At 38.2% G+C, this 24,482-nt stretch overlaps 1 protein-coding gene across 4 annotated transcripts in view; it reads right to left on the reverse strand.

Annotated features, from left to right (window-relative positions):
• LINGO2 (leucine rich repeat and Ig domain containing 2) overlaps positions 1-24,482 on the reverse strand; it is a 495,378-nt gene that overhangs the window by 46,672 nt on the left and 424,224 nt on the right. The window lies entirely within an intron of this gene.

A 24,482-nucleotide genomic window follows, 5' to 3' on the forward strand; every position in this document is an offset into this window, starting at 1 on the left:
CTTTATCCTGGGCTGCAAGGAATCTGTGCTCCAGCATCTGGAGCACCTCCTACCCCTTCTTTTTCGCTGGCCTTGTTGTCCGCAAGTGTCTGCAAGTCTGTCTCATGTGTTCTTACTCTTCTTCTGGAGGAAGTTGCTGGGTTTTCTTTTTCCTCTTCTATAATACGTTATCCCAGCAGCAATGCCACCATCACTGATGGGCTCAGCAGCAGGTCTGGCTTGGAGCCATCTGGCGTTGGCTCCATTGGACACAGGGTAAACTTCTAGCAGCTTCCCAAAGAAGCTGTCACACCTGTAGCCCACCCTATTACCCAGAACTTTATTGGGACGCAAACCCAATAAAGCCATGTAAGCAGAAAGCTGGTAAATGTCATAATTGTTTTCCAAGGCAGAATATCTGGTGAATTAACAGGTGGTATGCCACAGCAGGCTCAACTCATTAGCCATTTAAAGGCAAAGGAACAGCAATTAGAAGGACCTTTTCCACCGATATTGGTTACTTCTGCACAGTTGTTCTTTCCGTGATAGTAGCACAGAAGAAAAACAAGATGTCTGAAGTAATTGCAATTGCATTATCATTTTAAAGCTCATTTCACCACAGCTTTCTGAATATGATCTTCCATTTTACTGAAGAAGTAAAGCTGAATATAATTATTACAAGCCATCTAGGCCAATCCATCACTAATACCTGTGGAGTTATCCCAAAAATGAATCTGAAATAAGTCATAAATGAAAGACTTATTCAAGTAATTAAATAATGTATTGTAAACATACTACTTTCAAAAGCAAATCACTTAGAAGAAATCTGCTTCTAAGAGATTCAGATTGCAAAGTTACCTGACAGCTTTGTACAAATATGTGTTCCTGATGTGCAGGTTTTTTAAAGAAGGCTCATTAAATTAGGAATTGAGTTCAAGTGCAGATATTGTACTGCATTTAATGAATGAGATGGGAATAAAGGGGGAGCAATTGGGGCACCCAGAAGACAACTATTCTGCACAAACAGAATTTTAAAATGTGACAGGCGGGTAGAAGAGAGAACACACTGCAAAATTTACTTTAGAGGGCTTGTTTGTGTTTGTTATAAATAAAATAAAATCCAAATTACATGATGCAAATTATTACTTTATGGAAATAAAAAAAGGAGCACAAATCTGAGTTCCTCTTGGCTGCTGTACACAGTTAAAAAGCTTGTGACTCTCTGGCCTGGGTGCATGTAAGGCTGGTGTGATGGGCTGACCCTGACTGGATGCAAGCTGCTCTATCACTGCCCTTCTCAGCTGAACAGAGGAGAGAAAGTATAACAAAAGATTCATGGGTTGACATACGGATGTGGAGAGATCACTTACCAGTTACTGTCATAGGCACAACAGACTCGACTAGGGGAAATTAGTTTAAATTATTCACAATCAAATCAGAGTAGGGTAATGAGAAATAAACCCAAATCTTAAAAACATCGTCCCCCACCTCTCCCTTCTTCCTGGGCTCAACTTTACTCCCAACTTTGCATTTGTCCTCCCCATGAAGGCACAGGGGGACAAGGAATGGGGGCTGTAGCCACTTTATCACATGTTATCTCTGGTGCTCCTACCCCCTCAGTGGAAAGACTCATTGCACTCCTTCCTCGCTCCAGCATAGGGTCTCTACCACAGTAGTCCTTCACAAACTGCTCCAATGAGGATCTTTCCCATGGAAGGACCTTACAATCTGCTCCAGCATGGGTCCCTCCCATGGCGCAGTCCTTCAGGAACAGACTGCACATGTGGATTCCTTGTGAGGTCACAAATCCTGCCAGAAAACCTTCTCAGGTGCAGGCTTCCCATGAGATCACAGCCTCCTTTAGGCATCCACCTACCCCATGCTGGGCTCCTCCACGGGCTGCAGGTGGATCTCTGCTCCACAATGGACCTTCATGGGCTGCAGGGGGACAGCTGCCTCACCATGGTCTTCACCATAGGTTACAAGGGAATTTCTGCTCTGGCTCCTGAAGAACCTCTTCCCATTCCTTCTTCACTGGCCTTAATGTCTGCAGGGCTGTTCCTCTCGCATATTCTCAGTCCTTTCTTCTCTGGCTGCAATTGTTGCACAGTAATTTTCCCCCCTTTTTCAATATGTTATCCTATTTAATGATGTGGTCTTGGCCTTTAATAGTCACAAGCCTGTCTTGGGGCTTCTGGCAGTTTCTCACAGAAGCCACCCCTGTAACCCCTGTGCTACCAAAACCTTGCCATGCCAATCTATTACAGACAGTTCTCCAAGGAAAGCTGGAATGTGATAATAAAATAGATAAAAGAAAAAATGTGACAAGAAATTCCTAGATTTTTACTCAAATGTGGAAAACACCTGACACAAAGGGATAGATGGCCAGTTGTGTATTAATTTTAACTTGTGGACTTCGGAAGAAATATTGCTGATTTCTAACAGGGTTTTTTTTGCAATATTATTTTTTGAAACTATATATACAAACTGGAAGAGGACAGTGGATGCAGGCAGGATTGAATATAACAGGTAAGAAAAAAGAATGAATGGCGAAGTGAAGAGTACTAGATTAGGTTGCATAAATTTGGACAAAATTAGTATAATCTACAATTTCCCTTCAAAGACATGTAGAACTGAACCTTACAAAATATAATAATCCTAGAAGTAGTGTACATTTACTTCATTTTTTAAATTGTCAATGTTTACAAAAACATCTTGCAACTTTAATTTGGCAGATTTCTGCTGCGGAGTGTGTTTCTAGTGAAATGGATAGCTACAGGTACCTGGTTCTCTGAGAACTGATCCAGTAGCACAGATTCTGAACAAGGTCATGGAAAGAAAATCTTTTTTTTCTGAGTGAAAAGAAATATAATGTGAAGTTCTATGGCCTGTCTGGGACATATCCTGAAACACTGTACCCACTGTGTGCAAAAAGAAGTAAGGCTAAAGAGATTTCTTTCCTTCTAACAAACAGAACAAAAGCAGTCAGGAAGCTCCTGCAAAAGCTTACAGAAGAAAGCAGAAAACACTAGTAGAGAAAACAGAAACTGGCCTTGTAATATCATCTTTTTTTCTTATTTTCTATTCTTTGTCCTTGGATAGCTGCTTGAGGGAGGTGCCCATGGGTGCATATGCAGGTACAAAATCTCACAATCTACCTTCTTTTTGTTGTTTGTTTATTTTTCAGAATGTGTCCAGCAAATCTAGCTTTTCTGAAGGGATATGTTTCTAGAGGGGTATGTGGGTGATCATCCTGACTCAAATTATTTAATCTTTCCTTTTCCTTTCTGCTATTGTGACCTCCTTACAGCAGGAAGAGGTGAGAAGTAATAAAAACCAAGTGAGAGGATGATTTTTTGAATCCTCAGTGCTCCTTTTAAGGTACTGTTCCATCAAGACTTATTGTCCCAGCTGTAGTTAAAATAATTACAGAGCAATTACAGTCTAATGAGGAAGAATGGTGCAATTTACTCAAAATGAGTAAGAGGGAGAAAGTAGTATTCCTTGGGACTGATAAAGCCATCTTATATGCATGTTACCAACCTGGAAAGACAAGGAGATATCCAAAGTGTTTGGCAGCTAAAAGCATCAGCCAGTGCTAAACATTTTCCATGCACAGGGAGACAGTTCCTGCCTCAAAGAGCTGTCCTTGAAAACCGAAACTCTGGTGCAGAGAATCTATGATATGTCTAAAAAATGTAATTTTCTTTTCTGTTTTCCCCTTTTATATTATTTAAATCCACACAGTAGGCAGAGTAATAAGATTTTCAGAGGTGTTTTAAAAACCTTGTGATTTCAGGACCTATATTTGCAAGGATGGGTTCTGCACTTAGGAGGTGATCTCACGTTGACCAGAAGGGAAAAAGTGAAACAAAGAGGGTTATCTGACTTCCAGGGAGTCTTCAATTCATATGTGCTGAATGTACTTCTGAAAACAGGACTACTGTTTGTAAGCTATTTGGTATATGTGCACACTGCCAGCTACAATGTAGGATTGAAATAATTGATCTGACTCTCATATGGGTAGAAGAAGCTAAAACTAAGGGCAGACTTCTCAATGCTATATTGCAGCTCCTAGTGCAAATTTCCCTTAGTCAGATAATGATTTTTTTTTATTCATGTTCACAAGTCATTCTTCAACGAAGCTGACAATCTGTATCACCACAGATGCAAACCGATATCTTGTTATTCAACTCGTAAATTATACTTACCCACCCACTTCACATACAGGAAGATTCTCATGGAGTACAAGGGAAGTCTATTTTCTGCATGGACTCGACATTTTACAGGAGTTTTGCTCTCTAATTAGCATTTAGTTCAATTTCTAAATATAGTAATGACACTGTTAAATCTATGAATTTCTGGATGAATCCCAGGTCTGTAGGAATGGTAAAGCAATAAAACCTGTGAAGTTAATGGTGATGCTACTGCCGTGCATTGCATGCATAAACCCCAGCCCGTCCTTCTATCTCCTCCCTTCTGCTCTCCTGAAGTTTTTTTTATTCCACTATTCCTTGGATCCTTATTTCTTATCTCCTGAATATAAATTGGCTTCGCATTCCTTTGTGGTTGCATTTTAACACAGCTCCTGGACATCCTGAAGAGCAGAAGCAAAACTCAACAAGGAAAAACACCTAGCTGTAGATGTCTAAGTCTCTTGCAGTCAAAGGTGACTGTGGTGCATTCTCAGCTTTATTTTTTGTTCCTTTTAGACACAGATCATGAAGACACCCCAATAATTGAATCATTTACTTACTGGGATTTACAGCAATTGGTAATGATCAAGACATTGCACAATCAGCAGGCTGTATTCATTTGTTCTGCTGCTTAACATCACCACTGCGAGAACAACATTGTTTATTATGGCTCACAGGCAGTAATCATTTTATGTAACATGAGGATTTTTTTCACTCAATTGCTTTCATGCTTTAGGCTGATGAGAATAATCATCATACAACAATTGCACCTCTACAGATGATCCTCAAGAGTTCAGGTCACTGGATATACTGTATATACATTTTTATTGGGGTACATGTTTTCTTTTTGCACATTTTAAGGGATGAGAATACAAATCTGGATCATAGTTTTCTTTTCCTCTGTGTTGAGAACCCTTATTAAAACCAAAAATCTAACAGTGTCCAGTAACAGGAAATCTTCAGTTCCAGCTGAAAGACTTCAGAAGCTAAAGATGAGGTAAAGGATTAAGTAAGCCACTGTGACCTACCAACATGTTCAGAAATGAAATAGCTAAATCCACTGGGCCCTGACTTGGTTTGAGGATTTACTTATGATAATTCAAGCTCTACTCATTTTAATTATAGGCAGCTGAAAATACTCCAGCAATATTTTCAACAAATAGATATGTTAAACATTATAATATTCCATGCATTTCTTTTTGGTCTGCTAGCAGTAGCTGACCATAAATGCATATTACATCCCAAAAGGTTTGCACCTCACGTCCAATTCAGCATTAAAAATAATGCTGCATGAGCTTATAATTGATACTGCAAGCAGTTGTTTACTCAAGCAATGGAGGTAAAGCGTGCATGAGGTTGAGAAGTACTTAACTGAAACAATAACCAGACATTGGAATGGGCTGCCCAGGGAAGTGGTGGATTCTCCGTCCCTGGAGGTTTTTAAGAAAAGATTGGATGTGGCACTTAGTGCCATGGTCTAGCAACAGCAGCGGTAGTGGATCAAGGGTTGGACTTGATGATCTCAGAGGTCCCTTCCAACCCAGCTGATTCTATGCTTATTTTGTACATAAAATCCTTTTACATATACTCACTAGCCCACTGCTGCTCAAGCTGGTCTCTATTTCTGATACCTCCTAATCTTCTGCTTGCCACAGCTATCACGGCTAGGACAAGTGTGAGTTCCTGTGCCAGTTAATTACAAATGAAAGATACTATGAAGCACTGAAAACCTGTTTTTTTTGCAACTCCTTCTTCATGCATGAGTCCACTTTTTCTACAGTCTCAAAGATGAATAGGCCAAATCAAATCTTTCTAGTTTTATTATCTGTTCAGAGAGAATAAATGCTCTGCTGTTCAGAGGATAATATTTTGAACTTCAAATACAGTGCTGAGTGGACAGTATTTGATAGGGGCAAAGTGAGATTGAGAGAAAGAAAGAGAAATCTATAATTGCAGGAAAGGTACAAAGAGAAAATCCAGCAACCCTATTCAGATTGAAGAGCAGTGGACTTATTATCTATACAAGCATGAAATTATACATCTCCCAGTGAGTCTGACCCTAACAGTGACTGCATTCATGGCACCTGTTTGATGACATGATATTTTTTCAGATTTCAGGTAGCTCAGTTATTCTGTAGAGACATTCAGGGTTTTTTATACCCTTTTCTGCCACAGTTGATTAGTACTCTTGAGTGAGAGAAATAAATCCAGTCTTCTGCAATGCTAGGGTACTACCATTGCATAAGAACAATAACCATCCATCACAGAAAATCCATATAAAGTGGATATTAGGGGTTCTAAAATGACCTGGCAATAAGATTTGGCAAGACCATATCATACTGTAATCCAGCTGCTCCCAGCAGTCTCCTGTTCCTACAAAACAGTCAATCACGGAAAGGGAACAGAGAAGCTACTAAAGCTCTGTTGGTGACCAAGGGCCAGAGATCAACAAAATACTGATTATGAGAAGAGTAAATGCAGAATGTAACGGTTAACTTTAGAAAGAAGAAAGCACAGTAATGCTGCAAAGACAGAAGAATATTTAAACTGTGCTTTCACTAAAACATGGAAGTAGTATAAATGTCCAATCAGCATCTTAGATATGGCAGAAAAACCCGCAAACCTAAAGCAGAACCTTCTGAAAACATTACACTTTAGGGTGAGTCTAGCCCAAGGTTTCTTTGACAGTAAAATGATTAAATGAGGCACAGAGGTTTTTCTCTCTTCTATGCAGTTTCTCAGCTGATAATAACTGAAAACTCAAGTGCCAGCACTGGAGTGCTGTGAAGTAATGAAATACTCTAGCAACACTGCTGTGTTAATACTTTAATTAATGAAATAATTATATTGTCATGATTTAATAAAGAAAAGTGATGTAGAGTGTAAGAAGGCAATCATAGAAATTACAGCGGAGGTTTCTTTTGTAAACTAATGGCATGTACTAATACATTAGTGTTCACCATTTTAACTGAAAACAAGACAAAACAAAACAACTCCTCAAAAGAAAAGCCTTTATCTCTTCTAATAATAGGATTTGAAATGATTTTATAAGGAAATTATGTCTTTTTATGAGTAACAAAAAACACCAACAAAAAGACTACCACTACCACCACCACCTCCAACAAAACAGACAAAATACAGCACTTCTGAAAACAGACAATTAAAGCTATTAACTCTGAGATTTTCCAAACAATGTCAGTATCAATTTGTGATAAGTTATGTGTTACGATGTGGTCAACTTGTTAAAAAAAATCAGCCTTGAAATAGGAAGCTTAAAGTTACCATACTAAGTCATACATTGGAACATTAATGTATGTGTTCAGAGGACCAACCTCTACCTTCATTAATCAGTGTACAGGAAATCCCTTATTATTTGAAGTCTTTGAATTTGTATGTGGATCTTTCTTAGCTAATTACTTGCAGGTAAAGCCCCTGTTACCTTGCTTTTAATGTGTCAAATGGAACTTAAATTTTAAAGAAAGGTAGAGGCCATTATGATCTTTTAATCACTTCTCTTCTATCTTCTACATTCCAGCAAAACAAATTTCTTAAGAGGTTTCATATCCCAAGAAAGGAAGTTAGACTTTGCCACTCCTTGTTCTGCACTAGCTTGATATATGGCTGATACAGGTCAGAGGAGAGTCAGACCTGGGCTGGAAATTAGCAGCAGAGCATTTACTGAATTATCTGAACCTCTTTTCTGGTTCAGTTTCTCTCAAACAACTGTTAAACCTAGGTTAATCTCAAACTTTAGTGCAGGTCATTTTAAAATCCTGTCAAGTTTTAGTTTTATTTACAGTTTGATAATGAGCAGGTAATACACAGATTTTGGGAGACTGCACCAAAAGATTTTAGCATGAACCTTTTCATTAAAATTCTTGTTGCTCCATCAGTTTATACTACTATAAAACATCATGTTTTATACGACTCAGGCTACACACCCTCCTTTCACAAAACTAAAACAAATGATATGTGAAACATATTTCTCTCATCTTTACTGTACAGGTCTTAGAACTGATAACAAGGTAAAACAAATGGTTGTTTCAATTTTATGAATGAAGCCTGCCTTTGAGCCAAGAAATCTGTATTTTTAATTTTCCTTACAGTGTGATAATAACTAAGAACTTGTTCTTATCATCAGTCAAGTGATGCTCTGCTCTTACCATTATTACTTCTTTGGTTTCCTAGAGAAAAGACATGTTGAACAGTCTTAACGTTTTAAAAGCTTTGGCATCTGTAAACATAGAATTCATCTTTTACTTTGCACCATTTGAAAAAAGAAAAACACCGAAAGCAAGAGGTCAGTGAACTATGATCAGTGAATTTTCCTGAGTGACTTTGTACTTCTCTTCTGATTTGCTCTTCAGAGAGATTTGTGTAACTGGACTGAAAGAACTTTATGACAGCTGACAGAACTTCTTCATATCATGAGGTTTGAACTGGTGAATTTTACTGCAAAAATCTAAGAGTTCAAATTTGATCCAATAAATATTCTAAAAGGACATAAACTCAATTAATTGTAAGTTTTCTAAGCTCCTAGGTGAGCCAAGTGGGAAAACACATAGTGCTTTTCCATTTATTTATTTATTTGTTTATTTATTTATTTACTTGGGTAATCCTTCAAAAGCTTTTAAGCCACTTTAAATTCAGTGTTGAAACTTACAATGTTCATTCATGACAAGACTGCAGTGCAAGTGGAAACAAGACTTCTGACCACTGTCTGACAGAGAGCACCTATACATTTTCCATTGATTGCAGAGTACTGTAATTTTCTGTTGGTCAGTGCTGAAGACAGCAATGTATTATGGTCTGTTGTTCAGAACTCACACAATGGTGTGCTCACACATTACAGTAGTGCACAGCTAAAAAGATCTCAACACTTTTTTTTACTCACTATTTGTTACATCTATTCACCGATACTTTTAATATTTACAGAGAGCTCTTAATGTTGTTTGCCAACTTGGTGAAAATGTATTCATCTTTCTACTTTAATAGAACTTTCTTTGTTCTGAATTTTGAAACTAGGACTTTGTTCAAATACCTTAGAATTATATGTCTGTGGACCACAATTACAAAAGACACAGTTATTTAAAGCATACCATAACATATATTGTTTGTAATACTGCATATAAATTCTCTCAGTGGACAAGCTAGAAGCACCAAATACGTATCTCAGGCAAAGCAAAGGAGTCTATACTAATCTTCCATCCAACAATGCAGCTGGACTCTGGCCCGAGTTTATTCAGATTTGATCAGGTTTTGATTTTTTTTTTAAGGTAACTCTTACTTCCTTGAAAGTTCATAATACTGCCTTCTCAATTATGTTGGGGTTTTTTAATTGTCAAGGTAGATTGATTCGTCAAAAGTTAGCTGAATGTCTGCAAATCCTTAGCTGGCTAGTTTGTACCTTCAATAACTACCTTCAATTATTTTGTGTATAAAATGGGAGGTTGTGTTCCATAGCTGTGGACCTGAAAGAGCGGTAAGATAGAAAAACTTCCTACAGAAAAAAAAAAAAAATTCTTTACAGAATTAGAGAATGGGTACAATTGGAAGGGACCACAGCGGGTCATCTGGTCCAACCTTCCTGCCCAAGCAGGGTCCCCTAAAACATGCTACTTGCCATTGTGTCCAGACGCTTTTTCAATATCTCCAAAGATGCAGACTCCACAACCTCTCTGGGCAATCTGATCCCAGCCACCTGCACAGTAAAGAAGTTCTTCCTCATGTTTAAGTGGAACTTTCTGTGCATCAGTTTCTGCCTGTAATCAAATAAACCTCTACATATATATCCAAATTATGCTTATTGTCATAGGACAGGGCTTTATTAAGTAGTATAGCATCATTTGGCCAATACTAAATAAAACTTAGCCCATTTAGTAGTTCTGTGCTTAAAACATTTCTTCCTTTTAAGTCAGCCTGAAACACAGAGAAAATTTTAAAATTAACTCCGACATCTGTCCTGATTATCTATTTGAAAAAACACTTTTCTTCCTCAGTTTGAAAGTAAGGATATGTGTAATAATATATATTCAGATCTGTATACATATATACACTGCCCACAGAGCCTAAGCAGAAGCACAGCGGCAACTGTTCTACAAGCTAAGCATCCAACTGCCATTCCATGCACACTCAATAAAAGCTAGCTGCTTCCAGGTTTTGGCTTGGAGCTGTAAGTCCCACAAGCAAGCTGCTAAAGTGCTCAGAAGGGCAGAAGATAGGAAAAGCTAGCAGATAAGGATAATTTAAAAAAATATTCTCAAGAAATCTTTCAAGTTATTTCCTAAGTAATTGACCATTTTTTGCCTTTTGATACTATCTGAAAAATTGAAGTGGTTATCTGGACATTACCTAGCAGCTATGAAAGGCAAGGACATATCCAGGGAAGACATGTATGTGCTTTTATAAAAAAGAACAGGCAAGATTTTGTAATTTCATATGGAATAGTAAGAACTGTTAATAATTTTTAATTATAAAAAAGTTTTTGAAAGTATATTCCCATATTGTACAAGGTACTTCTTTCCCTTTATATTACAACGTGTTCCAACCAATCTCCAGTTTAACAAACATTCTTTTTATAGGGTTTGCATGTGTATGTAGCTATTTCTTATTCACTCTTCCTCTAAAAGAAAAGCACTGTGTATGTGATAGCTTAATATGAGGTGAAAGACCTACATTTCCTTAAAATCTGCAAATGTTGTATGTGAGGTATTAAAAATATCACCTCTATATTCCTTATTTTTTGCAGCCGTATATTTTAAAATTCAACCTTGAATTTCATAATAATGAAAGTATATCTACCAGATAACTGCAGTACCAAGATGAAAAATGTTATTGAGAGTGTGTGAGGATACATTTCATAATAAAGATGAATGGATAATGGCTAAGACATACAATGACAAATTAAATGTGGATGAAGTCCCAGGTTTTACTTTATTAGATTATACTTTATTAGATTATTCTTTACTATCAATTTTTTTTAAACTTATTTTTTAATTTCTCAATTTCTCTGACCATTTTACAGCATGTCATTTAATTGCATGATGAGAGGTATTACTTGTTAGAAAGAATTGTGGAAAGTCAGAAGTCTAAGGCTATATGTATGTCTTCTTTAACCAAGCAGAGCTATGACTTCTTATTGCTGTGAAATACATCAAAATTTGGACAATGCCAGATATGAGTGCTTGACATGGCTGTAATGCTGGTTTGCATGTATGTGCTCCGAAGGTACAAGACTAAACAAACTATGAGCATTTACTTGCAGATAGTGAGATAAATTTTGCCAAAAAGCTACAATTTACGTTCTCTTACTGTGCCTCCTTCTCTCATGTAACATGCATATAACTGTATTTTCATCTCCAAGAAAAACTGTCACCCAGAGTGCTTGGTAAACTGAACAGATGAGCCAGACACACAGAGGGAAATGTTGACTCTGAAATGTCCATAAATATATTTGCTAGGGAATGAAAGGAACGCTGTCTCCACTGAGCCGCCTCTCTTCTAAACAAGGCACACATGAAAGGCAAGGCCTAGAGATGGAACACATATATTGTGCCTTCTACCATTACTAGAATACAGTTATTCCTCAAGAACTATTATTATATTTGTTCTATTCTCCTCCTGTGATCTACTTAAAACTCCTCTCACAGTCTCCACTGCCACTGTGACAGTGTCTTGTAACACAAAGAACATCTCTCATCCATTCTGTGACCCTTCTTTAGATGTATCAGTAATTAGATTGTGAACTACTTGGAATACTGTTGTGAAGATGGTTCTAATTAAAGAAATATCATTGCCCATCATTCCAGTAAGTACAGGATAACTAATTACATGGCTCAGTATCACAGAATCAGAAAAAAATGAAACAAAAAAAAGATGTGCATTTGTGTGTGTTTTCAGGCACATATATTTATCTGGCCAGGAAAATAATGCAAAAACATGTGATTTTTGTCCCTTCCTGATGAGATTCAGAGCTTGCCTGGGCAGTTCTGAGACTACCAGACCACTACATAAACCTCTTCTTCACAGATTCCCATGACATTTGTAGAGTCAGCAGGTTGTCCCATGCTGTTCTATCTTCTCTACCGAACAAAGATTTGATGTGTAACACATATGTGGAGTTTGGAAGACTTGGGATTTTGGTTCTGGCCTATGGGAGAATGGATTGCTGACTTACAGCCACACCTAGTAATGACCATGAGTTTGAAATCAGTTGCCACCTGGCAAAGTTAAATACTGCAGTGGTGCACACATGCTGTTATGGTTGCAAGGCAAGGGAAGGAGCTATAGCTATGAAAATTCATACCATTATTTCATCAGAAGGACGGGGCTTTGCCACGGGTAAAAGTTGTTCCTGGGGCTCAGCCGCTGCCGGAAGCCATCCCTGAGTGGCCACAAAGAGCCCGAGCCCAGCAGAGCCAAGCAAGCAGCACCAGTGCCAAGGGAGGTGGTTGCTCCAATATTTGTCTTTAAACCAAGGCACACGCATACTTTTGTGCTTAATGGAAACATTTACTGAACTTGTCAGAATAACATGACAGTAAAAGTCATGGCTTCCCAGCGTCTGGTAAGAAAATTAGTATTAAAAGCATAATCTAAGGGGAGCTTGTGAAACACACCAGAGAACATAAAAGAAAGGGGGTACAAGCTTAGCTTTATAATCAGTAGTGTTGGCCAGAAAAAAAGACCCAAAAATATATGATAGAGAAAGTGCACTAGGGAATGAGTTCTGGTTATTATTTCATTTCCTTTTGAAGTCAGGTTATTCTGCTGAGCTTCAGAGACTTGAATGACCAGTAAGAACTGCCTTAAAAAATGAATCTCATTTTTAAATAAGGAAATAGACAAGTTGTAATTTCTAATGACACACAACTTTGAGGTTGCAGATTTTAGAGCTTATTATCTGTGGACCTCTCTACTAAGAAACAGGGAAGATACACAATTTTTTTCTTTGTTTTCATGCTTTTCCACCTTCTGATTATTTTTAATTTAGGTTTAAAATGTGGAAAGGAAAAAAAAACAGATCAAAGAGATGAGCCTAGCTGAAATGATGCTGGAGGAGTCCAGGAGCAATTTGCTGCTCATTAGGAAAGATCTTCATAAAGATCAAATAATACAACTGGAAATTCAAAGGGCAGCATGGTATGTCAGTGTTGAACTTTGAGTTAAAGAGTTGGTTTTACTGTGCTAATAAAGCTCCACCACATGATACCTAATCTTATCAAAAACAAACCGCCATCCCATTTTGCAGTCTGCAAAATCCCTTTGAGGAACCATATGCTGCTGCTCTTCTAGCAGGTTATTTCCAGTGTATGAAAGCAACTCTGGGTCAGAGGCTTAACCTCTGTGTACCAGACTCCATTCACAAAGCTGCTCCTGCTACAGAATGGAGCTCCTAACCTGGCCTCTCTTAATTGCTAGGAAACTATCATTCAACCTTCTCTTAAAGGCAAAATGGCATGCCTATCAGCATTATTATTGTTGTTATTATTGCAAGCTTGTTGACCCTATTAACCCACTTCATTTATTATTTTCCATCAATGTTTTCTTTTTCTGTGAATAAATGCCAAGACAAGATTATTGCTACAACGTAGTCAAATTTAGCATAAATCAACTATGATGGATAACTGTGACCGGTCATGTCCATAGTGACTACAAGCAGGACTCACTTTTGACTAATGCAACTCTAGAATGAAGGAAAATGTGAAGACATATCCTCACTAAAGAGCTTGGGTAGTGCAGATCATAGTAGTGCTAACAGATGCTACTGGTTATTTAGTAACCTGAGGACAATTTAGATCATATCCACCTCTTTCCAGCCATGTCCTGCAGCTGTTCACAAAACCCGGTCATATGCATCAAAAATAGTGAGTGCTGGTGATCAAATAAAAGGTGATTTTGCTCTCAAAATCTTGTCAGGCCTGTGGCATGACAAGTTCTATGGGATTAAGATGAATACAGCTGAAAGGGGCCTAGGCCACCAAACGTTACACTTAGAGTCATAGGGAAGGGACTGCATATCCTGTAATTATACCACAACTTCACCTCTATTTACTAGATGCAGATGCCTAGCATACAGCCAAAATGTCTTTCCTAATTTATGCCTGTGTTTGTCTCTCCAGTTTTCTTTCTTTTTCAGTCCTTATATAGGTACTCTGTGAGGTTGTCCCAGGGAGGCTGTATCAGCTGCTTTGGAAGTCTGTATCCACATGGACCCCTCCGGAGCCACAGGATCAGGTGGACACTGCTGTTTTGCTTTAATAGGTCTAAACTTTTTAAGTCTTTGAAAATTGTGCAGAATCTGACAAACTTTGACTCTTCAGCCCCACTCTGACTGAGCTGAGATGGCAGGAGGTCTTCTCCAACCTAATACTGAATACTTTGGAATAACAGAAGAATCAAACTATCTTCAAAAGCCAGTGTAGCTGTGCAAACTTTTAGGCGTTTAGGTTCATTGCTACTCCTTTATGGCTCATGAAAAATCAACCATATTCTTAAACTACAATTCCTTATGTCATCCTTGTCTCCAAGGCATTGTGGCTTACATACTAGAAATAGTGAAATACATTTTACCCACTTTAAAATTTCAAGAATATAGTCTTTAAAATCAAACATCTCTGAGCACTAATGTTTTGCTTAATTGAATCTCTCTGACATGTGGTCCCTTAAGCCTCATGTGCTACAAGTTCAGAAAAATTCACCATGCTGTGAATACATTATTCCTTAAAAACACCAGGACAAAAACAAAAATACCCTTGTTCTGAGCTTGCTGTCATGTTTCATCTAATAATACTTTTCCCATTCATGCTTTTGTGATGCCAGGTTGCTTCTGAAATAGTTTGTTTCAAACTCCAAGATGTCATTACTATATGTAAGAGATATTTCTTGGCAGGGCAAATGACTTGCTCTAAATTTTGATTCCTAAGCTAATATACACATACTCCTAACACACATACAGACATCTACTTGGACAAGTCTACTTCACATTCAATTTTGATCAAAATCGAACCCAACCTGGGGCTTTTTGAAGAAGAAGGAGTTACATTAATTTTAACACTCACTTCATTTAAAGAAGAAATTGATTGCAAAGAATTAAAGTGAAATGTTGGGAAATACCAGATTCAAGGTTGTCAAGAATAGAATACCTCCTCCATTTTAGGTATATGTGTTATGACAGCCTTTAAATACATGATACTTTTACCCACAAAGACTGTTGACCGCTCATTAAACAAGAAGCGAATGCTTCCTTTAAGACCATCTATTCTATGTTTTGTCTTGACTTTAACTTTTTAGATAATGTGAACCCCCATGGACCTTGGTTTTCAACATACACAAGATTTGCTCACAACACAAGCATTTCTTTTCCACTAAATATTTTTAATGATTCTCTTTAACACTGGGCCAAAAATTTTTTAATGACTATTTACTTTGTGGACTGTTGTCACAAACCCCTGGTTAGATTTAAGACTTGGCTGCACTTCTATACCAGTTTTTTGTTCCCAGTTTCTGCTTGTTCCTTTATGCTTTCCCAGACTTCACCCACTGATTAAGCTGACTGTATCATCTAGTCCAGTCTTTTGGTCTCGGTTTAGCTTTCATTTTCCTTGTCTCAAAGGGGTCTTCTCAAGGGAAGACAGTAACTGTCGCAGTGGAGGGAGAGCACTGCAGTGGCACTGTATGACATCTGGAACAGAACTTGACAAAGTTTTGTTCACAGAGTTGTTGTCTCATGAGAGGGGACCCTGCCACAAGTAACTTCTAAGTGTATCTTCTAAGTGTGAACTCACATAGGAAGAAAGCAGTAGTTATTATAGTTGGTGTTGGTGAACTAGTGCTCCACTTTGCTGGTTGGGCCCATTTGATCTAACAATATAGACAATACACCAAACAAGCTTATATAAATGCCCAGTGTTCTTGGCTTTGCCCATAACCAAGTATTGTTTCCATTATAATCCCTACAAATGTTGGAACTTATTTCTGATATGAATTTTGCTTTGAATTTTTTCCCACAATTCTCTCACAACTTATCTGAAACCTCAAGACATTTTTATTTTGCCTTTAGCATACCCTTGTAGGTTTCTTTGTGCTAAAGAGAGGCTACGGAAGGACATAGCATAAATAGTTAGAAGTCACTTGTCCTGGTCTGGTGCTGAGAATTAAGTCAAAATTTATGTTTTGAAACTATTTCAGCTGCTACAAATGACTACATCTAACAGACCTAGGGGATGTTGGGGAAGGGTTGGGGGGAGGGTGGTGGTGAAGATGTGAAAGAACTCAGAGTCTTCACCCAGAGTAAATGTAGAAATATTTGTTATATTTGCAGAACTGCTTCCCAGTTCTGTGCCAGGTATGAGACTAATCTGGAAGCACTGAATGCCAAATCAAGGCTCAAGTATCCTTGTAAAACTTATATGAGAGTCTTAATTCATGTATCTCAAGATTAATTACTGTTATCAAATCCAGGCAGTTAACATGATTCATTCATAATTTCCAGTAATTTTAAGATGTCAGAACTTTTTATCATAATTTTTTAAGCCAGCAAACAGCTTCTAGGAAGTTCATTCCCTGCATCTTCTCATATTAAGATTGTACCATTTATTTTTCTTGCCATTTCTGTGACTAATTTAAAGTGATCTGGTGTTATTCTTCTCTGAGATAGTTCAAAAAAAAAAAGAGGAAGAGTGTATTTCCTTTTCTCAGGAGCACTTGACTATTTGCCTCTGGCTCTTATTGGGGATTGTAATCTTTCCACAACACTTTGTTCTCTTGAACTGTAATAATAGATTCTGAAGACATAGAAAGTCATTCATGTTGGCTTGTTGTTTACGTTTTTTAACCCCCAGACCTGATATAACAGTAATAACATAAAGCTTTGGAGTTAAAATTTCATTTACATTTTGGCAATTATTTAAGGGAGGATGGGGGTACATCAGCACAACCAAGGACAGTATGTGGTCTACACTCCCTATTCCCAAAAAACCAGTCTTTTTGCAATTATGTTCTTTGAGAAGCAAGGAATCCTGCCATGGCTGTCAGTGGGATGCATATTTTCCAGCAGTTGAAATTCAGATCTTGTCACAGAACCACAGCTGACATCTTTATTGACATAGGCAGGTGTCAAACCAAAAGGCGGAAAATTTTTTAGGGAGGTAGGTGGGCCTGCCCAGGGGATTGAGTATAAAACAGGAGAATTATGTCTAGTCCTTTAGCAGTATTACAGTCTTTCCAGAGGACTTAAACTAAAATCAGAGGAGGAGATCTAAAGATACAAGTGTCCATGAAAATGGGAAAATGGGAGCATTTTGTCTCTCCAAGCTTCTTCTCCATCTACCTGTCAGGTGGATGAGGAATGCAGTGATACCAGGGGTAAAATGGGACTCCACCAAAGTGACTCCTCCAGTTTTCTATAACATGGAGAATGTGTTTCTTAAACTGCAGCAAAATCACAATAAATGAAGAGACTCTGTGATACAATCTGAAATTTTTCAAGTCCATGCACATTTCTACTGTGTCTATGGACACAGTGTCTTAATTGTAAAACGGAAATAAAAAGATTAAAAAAAAAGTGTGGGGGAAGAGAACAAATTAAGTCATTAATTTTTAAAAACTGTAAAAGAACAGAACACTTTGAATGATAAGAAGTGCACTTTGCAAGTGCAGGGAAGAATTACATGAGCAGTACTTAGCCTTTTGAGACTACGAGCAGGGCTAATAAAGAGCAGGCTCATTTGTCAGGAAACAGCAGCAAATCGATTGTATGAGATCACTCAAACTGCTGCTCCCTTGCTATGCAGAGGACCAGGCAGCTGGTAGTTCACTAGCTAAGCCCTGTTTGCTGGTGAGGTTTGTAAGACTCATTTCCACAAGCCTGGGAAATCCCTTCCCCAAACACCCACCCAGGATGCTGTTTCCCCGTTTCCTCCTCATCAGAGTCTCGTCACAAAACAGACTCAATTCAAATCATGCTGTGGGAGAGGGCACATCTCTCACAACTTCTTGGTTTTCATAAAAGTACTCTAGGGTGACCTTGGCCGTCATTTCTCACATTCCCTCTCTCTAAGGATGCAAACTATCACAGCAATGCACATCAAACTCTTGCAAGAAGGAAGTCAGTAAAATCTGGCTATGAAATGAAGTGACTATCTCAAATGACTGCAAAAATGAGTAGTTGAACACTCAGATGGATCTGTATCCTTGAGATAACAAATTGGGACAAAGAGAAACTGTGCCAATCTAACCTTGAAATAAGATAACTGCACTCACCACTCCTATTGAGCCTGACAATACCGCCTAGACAATAGTGCCATATTTGACTTACAGGTGGAGGTAGCATCCATTCACAAATTTGAAAAACAAAAAACCAAAACCATATGAAAATCCTGCAACAACCAAACTATTCATGAAGGAGCACAGTTACAATCAAAATCACTGGTTGGGCTTGCCTGCATCTACTTCTCATTCCCACTGATACAGTTGACCAGCTTTGTGGTGAGCAAGAGAGCAAAGCAGAAACTTCTAGTTCTGCAGTACAGAAGTGGTATAAATGGAAATGGTTTCTATGATATTGCAAATATTCAGACCAGATAGACTTGTGGTTTAAGGTATGGACAGAGATTAAAGTAAGAGCACACATTTTCATTCAGCAGTTTCTACTAGGCCTCAAAGAAATTCACATTTCTGTCTTCAATACTTCCACAGTTTTTGCCTATATTCCCCAATGTGTACACTGTACGTTTCACATGGAAGTTCTTTGGAGGGATTGCCTGTTCTTATGTGTACTGTGCAGTACTGGAGACAATTAATTTGGATTGGAAACTATACCTGGTGACAGATTATAAAGAATAATATTTTAATGAATAAATTATTTTCAATAATTGAAAGATTACCACTATGCCCCATGTGGAAAAATGTACTGTGGAATACCCAGCCTCTCTCACTGATTAGTTTATTATTATAGAGGGAAAGGTTTCATGGTTTTTGAGGTTTCACAAATACTAGTGATTTCAAAGCACATGTTTTTTCCCATACCTGTGGGAAAAACAGGTAAAAGAGAGTAAGTCACCACAAAAAAAATCAATGCTTAAAAAGGTCAGTCTGACAAAAGTTGATTGCACTACTTATAAAATATTTATTAAATATTTTATAGTTGTCATTTTAAATGGTTTCTCATGTTCTTCTTCTTACTGCATTAGCAAATTTCTGGAATGACTAGGCTTTCATAGTAATTTCATAGTTTTCTATGGGTAGAAAGAATATGCATACTGGTTTTAACTTTAGAATCTGCAATGCCTAAATAAACCAAATCAAACTTCAGATTACGAATTCAGATTACAATTTTATTTCTTGTTCTAACTCTTTACAGATCATTTCATCTTTATTGGGTAAAGGGCATCACTGAAATTGAGCTTCCTAAGGAAATTTAGGTTGTCACAAAGGATTCATTTAACCTTGTAAAGGAGACCTCATCCATGGGTATTACTCCTAATCTTTCTGTTACAAATAAATAATTATTTGTATGAGTGCCATAATTAAACACTGAACAAAAGCAGTGTTTTTGAAGAATAAAATAGGATTGTAGGATATGTTTTGTTCTTTAGTTTTTGTGAACAGTGGGTTAACCTTAGCTGAACACCAGGTGCCCACCAAGCCTCTCTATCACTCCTCTTCCTCAGCTGCACAGGGGAGAGAGAATAAGATGGAAAACAACTTGTAGGTTGAGAGAAGGGAGTTTAATAAAGCAAAAGTGAAAGGTTATGCGTGCACAAGCAAATAGGGAAAAAAAGGATTTTATTCTCTATTTCCCATTGGCAAGCACGCATAACTGTTATTCTGGAAGGCAAACCCTTTAAATAATAAATGTCCTCCCTTGCTCCTCCTTTTCTTAGCTTTTATATCTGAGCTGGTGTCATATGGTATGGAATATCCCTTTGGTCATTTTGGGTCAGCTGGTCTAGTTATGTCCCTTCCCAAGATCTTGCCCACCCCCAGCCTACTGGTGGGAGCGGAATGTTGGAGGAACAACCTTGATGCTGGTGTGCGAGCACTGCTCAGCAGTAGCCAAAAACACTGGTGTGCTATCAACACCTTTCTAGCTACTAGTACAAAGCACAGCACCATGAGGGTTTGCTATGGATCAGCCAGACCCAACAGAGCTTACCATCATTTGCAGCTTTCTCTTATGGCCCCCCTTTTAAACTTTTCACAATGGGCTGTTTCTCATTTAGATGCATTTAACAATACAGAGCATCTTCAGCCTGGATCTTCAGATAAACCATTGATATTCCGTCCAAATTTTATCTCTGGAATCAGAATTCTGCATAAAATGTCATCACTTCTGCGAAAACCTTTTTAAATAACAAAACCTTCTGTCAAAATTTTCATAGCAATGCAAACAGATCAACACCACGACATCCCATACTGGAATGAAGTTGGATGATAATGAGTCTATATGCAGTTTCAATCCAGCAAGTAATGCAGGCAGATGAGCACAAAGCTGATCAGTATGGACTTAATAACTTTGGAGTAGCCTGTAATGCACTTCAGGATGTAATGTGTCTGTAATTTTGGATTCTGCATGGTGTTTTGTACAGAAATCACACAGGAAGACAAATGGAGTGGGGACAAGAACAATTCCCCAAGTACACACAAATCGTAACACCACCAGCCTTGACTCAGCAAATGGAGCTGCACTGAGCATTGATCAATTGTCAAGACAGACTTCTTGTCTTCACCCAACTTCTCTGTAAGTGAAGACTTCATCTAATGCTTTGCTGATTATAAGTGGCTGTGTTTACAAACAATGATGTGCCTAAGCACATCGGACCTCGTATGAAGCTGCTAATGGATCTACAGTAAAAATAGCTTCAACACTCCTCAAAAGTAAATACTCAAGCTACTTCAAGCATGGAAAGGGGTCCCTAGAGAGACAGTTCTATACACATTAAATGTGGAAACACATAGATTCAAATATTGAAACAATGTCAGTTAAAGAATGCAGGGATATTAGCTTCTCACTCAGAACCTACATAGTCCAAATATTCACCCTTTCATCTCAGAAAGGTATTAAACACCACAGAGCAGCTTTTAAATTGTGACTTTTCTCTATTTTTCCTGGACCATATGTGAGCCTCATGCAAAGTTTTAAGAAGCTCTCTTTTCCCCATCCCTCCCTTTCTTCTCTACATTTGCTGCACTTATACAAGGCAAAGTTGCTGGGGTGATCCTTTCTCGGAAAAACACTCAGCATTAAAAGAAGGGAAAAAAAGATCGAATAATAAAAGGTCAGATCACTGAGAGGGCAGTGGCAGTAGTAGCAATGAAAAGAAATTGTAAAAGATGCAATCATCTTACCATTCATTTTTGCTTCCTGCTGCCCTCAGTGGTTTCTGAAGTGGACAGCAGTTAAGTGACAGCTTTCCTGTCTTCTAAGTGCCTTTGGCTACAGGCACAGGGTTTTTCATAAGTGCTGCACATTTAACCTTATTCAGAAAACTTCCTTTGCAGGAAATAAGCCTAAGTGAAAAGCAGTTGAGATTTCTAGAGACTTATGAGATCCCCTGTGGCCAACTGCAGAGCAGAGCCATGATGGGGAGCAAAGACACATACCAGTCTGGATTGTCTTACTAAACCTAGTAAGTGAGGGGTAGAAGACCTAACTGGCTTTGAACAATATATGTGCATTATCTCTGGCGGAGATGATGTGAAAAATGTAAGTGGTCTTGCTTTCTATCAAGATCTGGCACTACCTCATCTGTTTAATTAATCATTGGGGAAAATTCTACAACACTGCTCAAATTATAAAGTAATGGGTCCATCAGGCACAATTAGAGCCCAGCTGAAACACTGTAGTTTCCTTGAAAACTATTCAAGTAAACAATTGTGGGTCCTGGATGGGGCTCCTTTCCTAATTAATCCACAGAGAACTGAAGTATTAGCTTTTCCTCAACAAGGCATTTCCTAATGTATGAAAGTGTTTTGCTTGTGCTTCAAGGCTTGCTGGTAATGAAAGGTTTTCCTATGGGTATCTATTCCATCACCATAGTACCCTCCTAGAAATGCTTCTCCCTGTATGCCAAGCTGCTGTGCCATTGCATCATTCCCAAAGGTACCACACGTGACATGATGTAATAGCATCAGGGAGAAAGAAGTGCTCACAGTGACATAATGTTCCATAAAGCATGTCTTTGGTGACAGGAGAATTCATGGGTAAGGCTACCCAGCTACTTCATTGAAGGGGGATGGGGTCTGGTGATAGCAAATTACATTCTATTTATGTGGTTTTTTGGTATTAGCATGTACCTAAAAATAGAAGAATGTCTATCTGTTTGGAAATTCAGTTTCGCTTATAGATGCATAACTACCTTTAACTTAACATCAGTATTTACATGTTTGATCTCAACTTTTGAACGTAAAAAAGAGCTAACTAGTTCTGTTAATGGCATTTGACTCAGTGCTGTTCAAAAGCACACTTGAATAGAGTCCTATAAAATATGCAGTGGAACAATTATACACAACACACAACCAGATCTGCCTCACTGGAAGAAAATGCCTTGGTCCTGTAAGACCCCAAGTTTCAAGCTATGAGCTCACCTAAGGATTTTACTTAAAAATATACAAGGCTCCAAAAATTTGCCCACCAAATTACTAGAAGAGCCATCAGTTCTTTTAACACCCTAAGAGGGACTGTATAGGAGAAAAGCTGCACACGGTTTCTCAGGAGGTACTTTTACTGCTGAACTTTAAGAGATCTTGGCAAATGTTTAAAGTGTAACATTCAACCAAAATAAAGCATTCCACAAAGCATTGACATGCTAAGTGTGGGTTAGGGCATCACCTCACCTTCCTGAAATTTGACCAGTCCCTTCCCCCAACACACACACACATGAATTGGTCCAAGCCAATAATTAATATAATAATCCAGTATCTCACAGGTGCTTTTACCAGAGTACAAAAATCATAGAATCATAGAATTGCTAAGGTTGGAAAAGACCTCTAAGATCACCAAGTCTAGCCATTTGTAGTTGGAGCCCTCTGTTTCTAATCTCATTCTCTCTCTTCAGTTTTCACTGAACATTTTAATCGTGTTAATCTGAACATTTACTCAAAAATGAGCAATTTTTAACTCCCATTTTCCACAGTTCTGAAGAAATTTATGAAACTATAAAATACTTTTCCTCTTTGTGCCTCAGAAATAATAATTTAGGATATAGAAGTAATTATTTTCTAAGTAGAGCAGAATGATAGAATCAACAAAATTGAAAGGAACTTTAAAGGCCATCTATTTCCAATCCTGCTGCCATGGCATGTCACCCACTAGGTCAGATTTTTTAGGGCCTCATCCAACCTGATCCTTAACATTGCCAGGGTTGGGGCATCCACAACTCTTCTGGGAAATCTATGCCAGTGCCTCACTACCCTCTGAGTAAAGAATTTCTTCCTGCTAATAGAAATTTCTCTCTTCTCTTTTAGTTTAAAACCATTACACTTTGTCCTATCACTTCATGCCCTTGTAAAAGTCACTCTTCCTCTTTTTTATAAGCTCCCTTAAAGTACTGAAAGGCTGCAATGAGGCCTCTTGAAGCCTTCTCTTCAAACTGAACACTGTTTTCTCAGGCTGTCTTCACAGAAGTGGTATCCCATCACTCTGATTATCTTTATGGCTCTCCTCTGAACCTGCTCCAACAGGTCCATATCCGTCTTTTGCAGCAGATCCCAGACACTGACGCAGTACTCAAGGTAGAGTCTCACAAGGGCAGAGTTGAGGGGCAGAAGGTGCAAACCGTCATACCACTTTTTAGTCTATGATAGTACATTAACATTAAGTTTAGCAGGCTTTTTGTAATCCCAGAAATTCTCAGACTGCATTCAGGCTAATAATGACATCAGAGCTATGAGTTTATTGGCTCCTACTGGATTCCTTGGATGAATTGGCTGTGCCAGTGAAGTACAGTATAATTTCCTGCTGCTCTCCTTCAGTAGTACCTTAGATTGCCCTGTATAGTGCAGCTTTCAACAGCGATCAAGGGTGGAAACTGAATTTTCTCTGATTGATCATAATCAATGGCAAATTACAGCATACAACATCTTAAATTCTCATTGACATACATATTCAGTTCTTTAATTTTGCAAATTTCTCCTTCATCAGAGCAAGCTACTGATGTTGGGCTGAAAGTGACAAAACTATCATTGCTGCAGCTTTTTTGTAGGGTACGTGATTTAAGCTGGTGTGCTCAGCCCAGCCACTGCTGAATCCTGCTGGACAATTTCAGAAAGACCAACTGAAACTTGACAGATAGAGCTAATCCCTGA

The sequence above is a fragment of the Neopelma chrysocephalum genome, unplaced genomic scaffold (genome assembly GCF_003984885.1).
Source record: "Neopelma chrysocephalum unplaced genomic scaffold, ASM398488v2 Primary Assembly neopelma1_96737, whole genome shotgun sequence".
Lineage (NCBI taxonomy): Eukaryota > Metazoa > Chordata > Aves > Passeriformes > Pipridae > Neopelma > Neopelma chrysocephalum.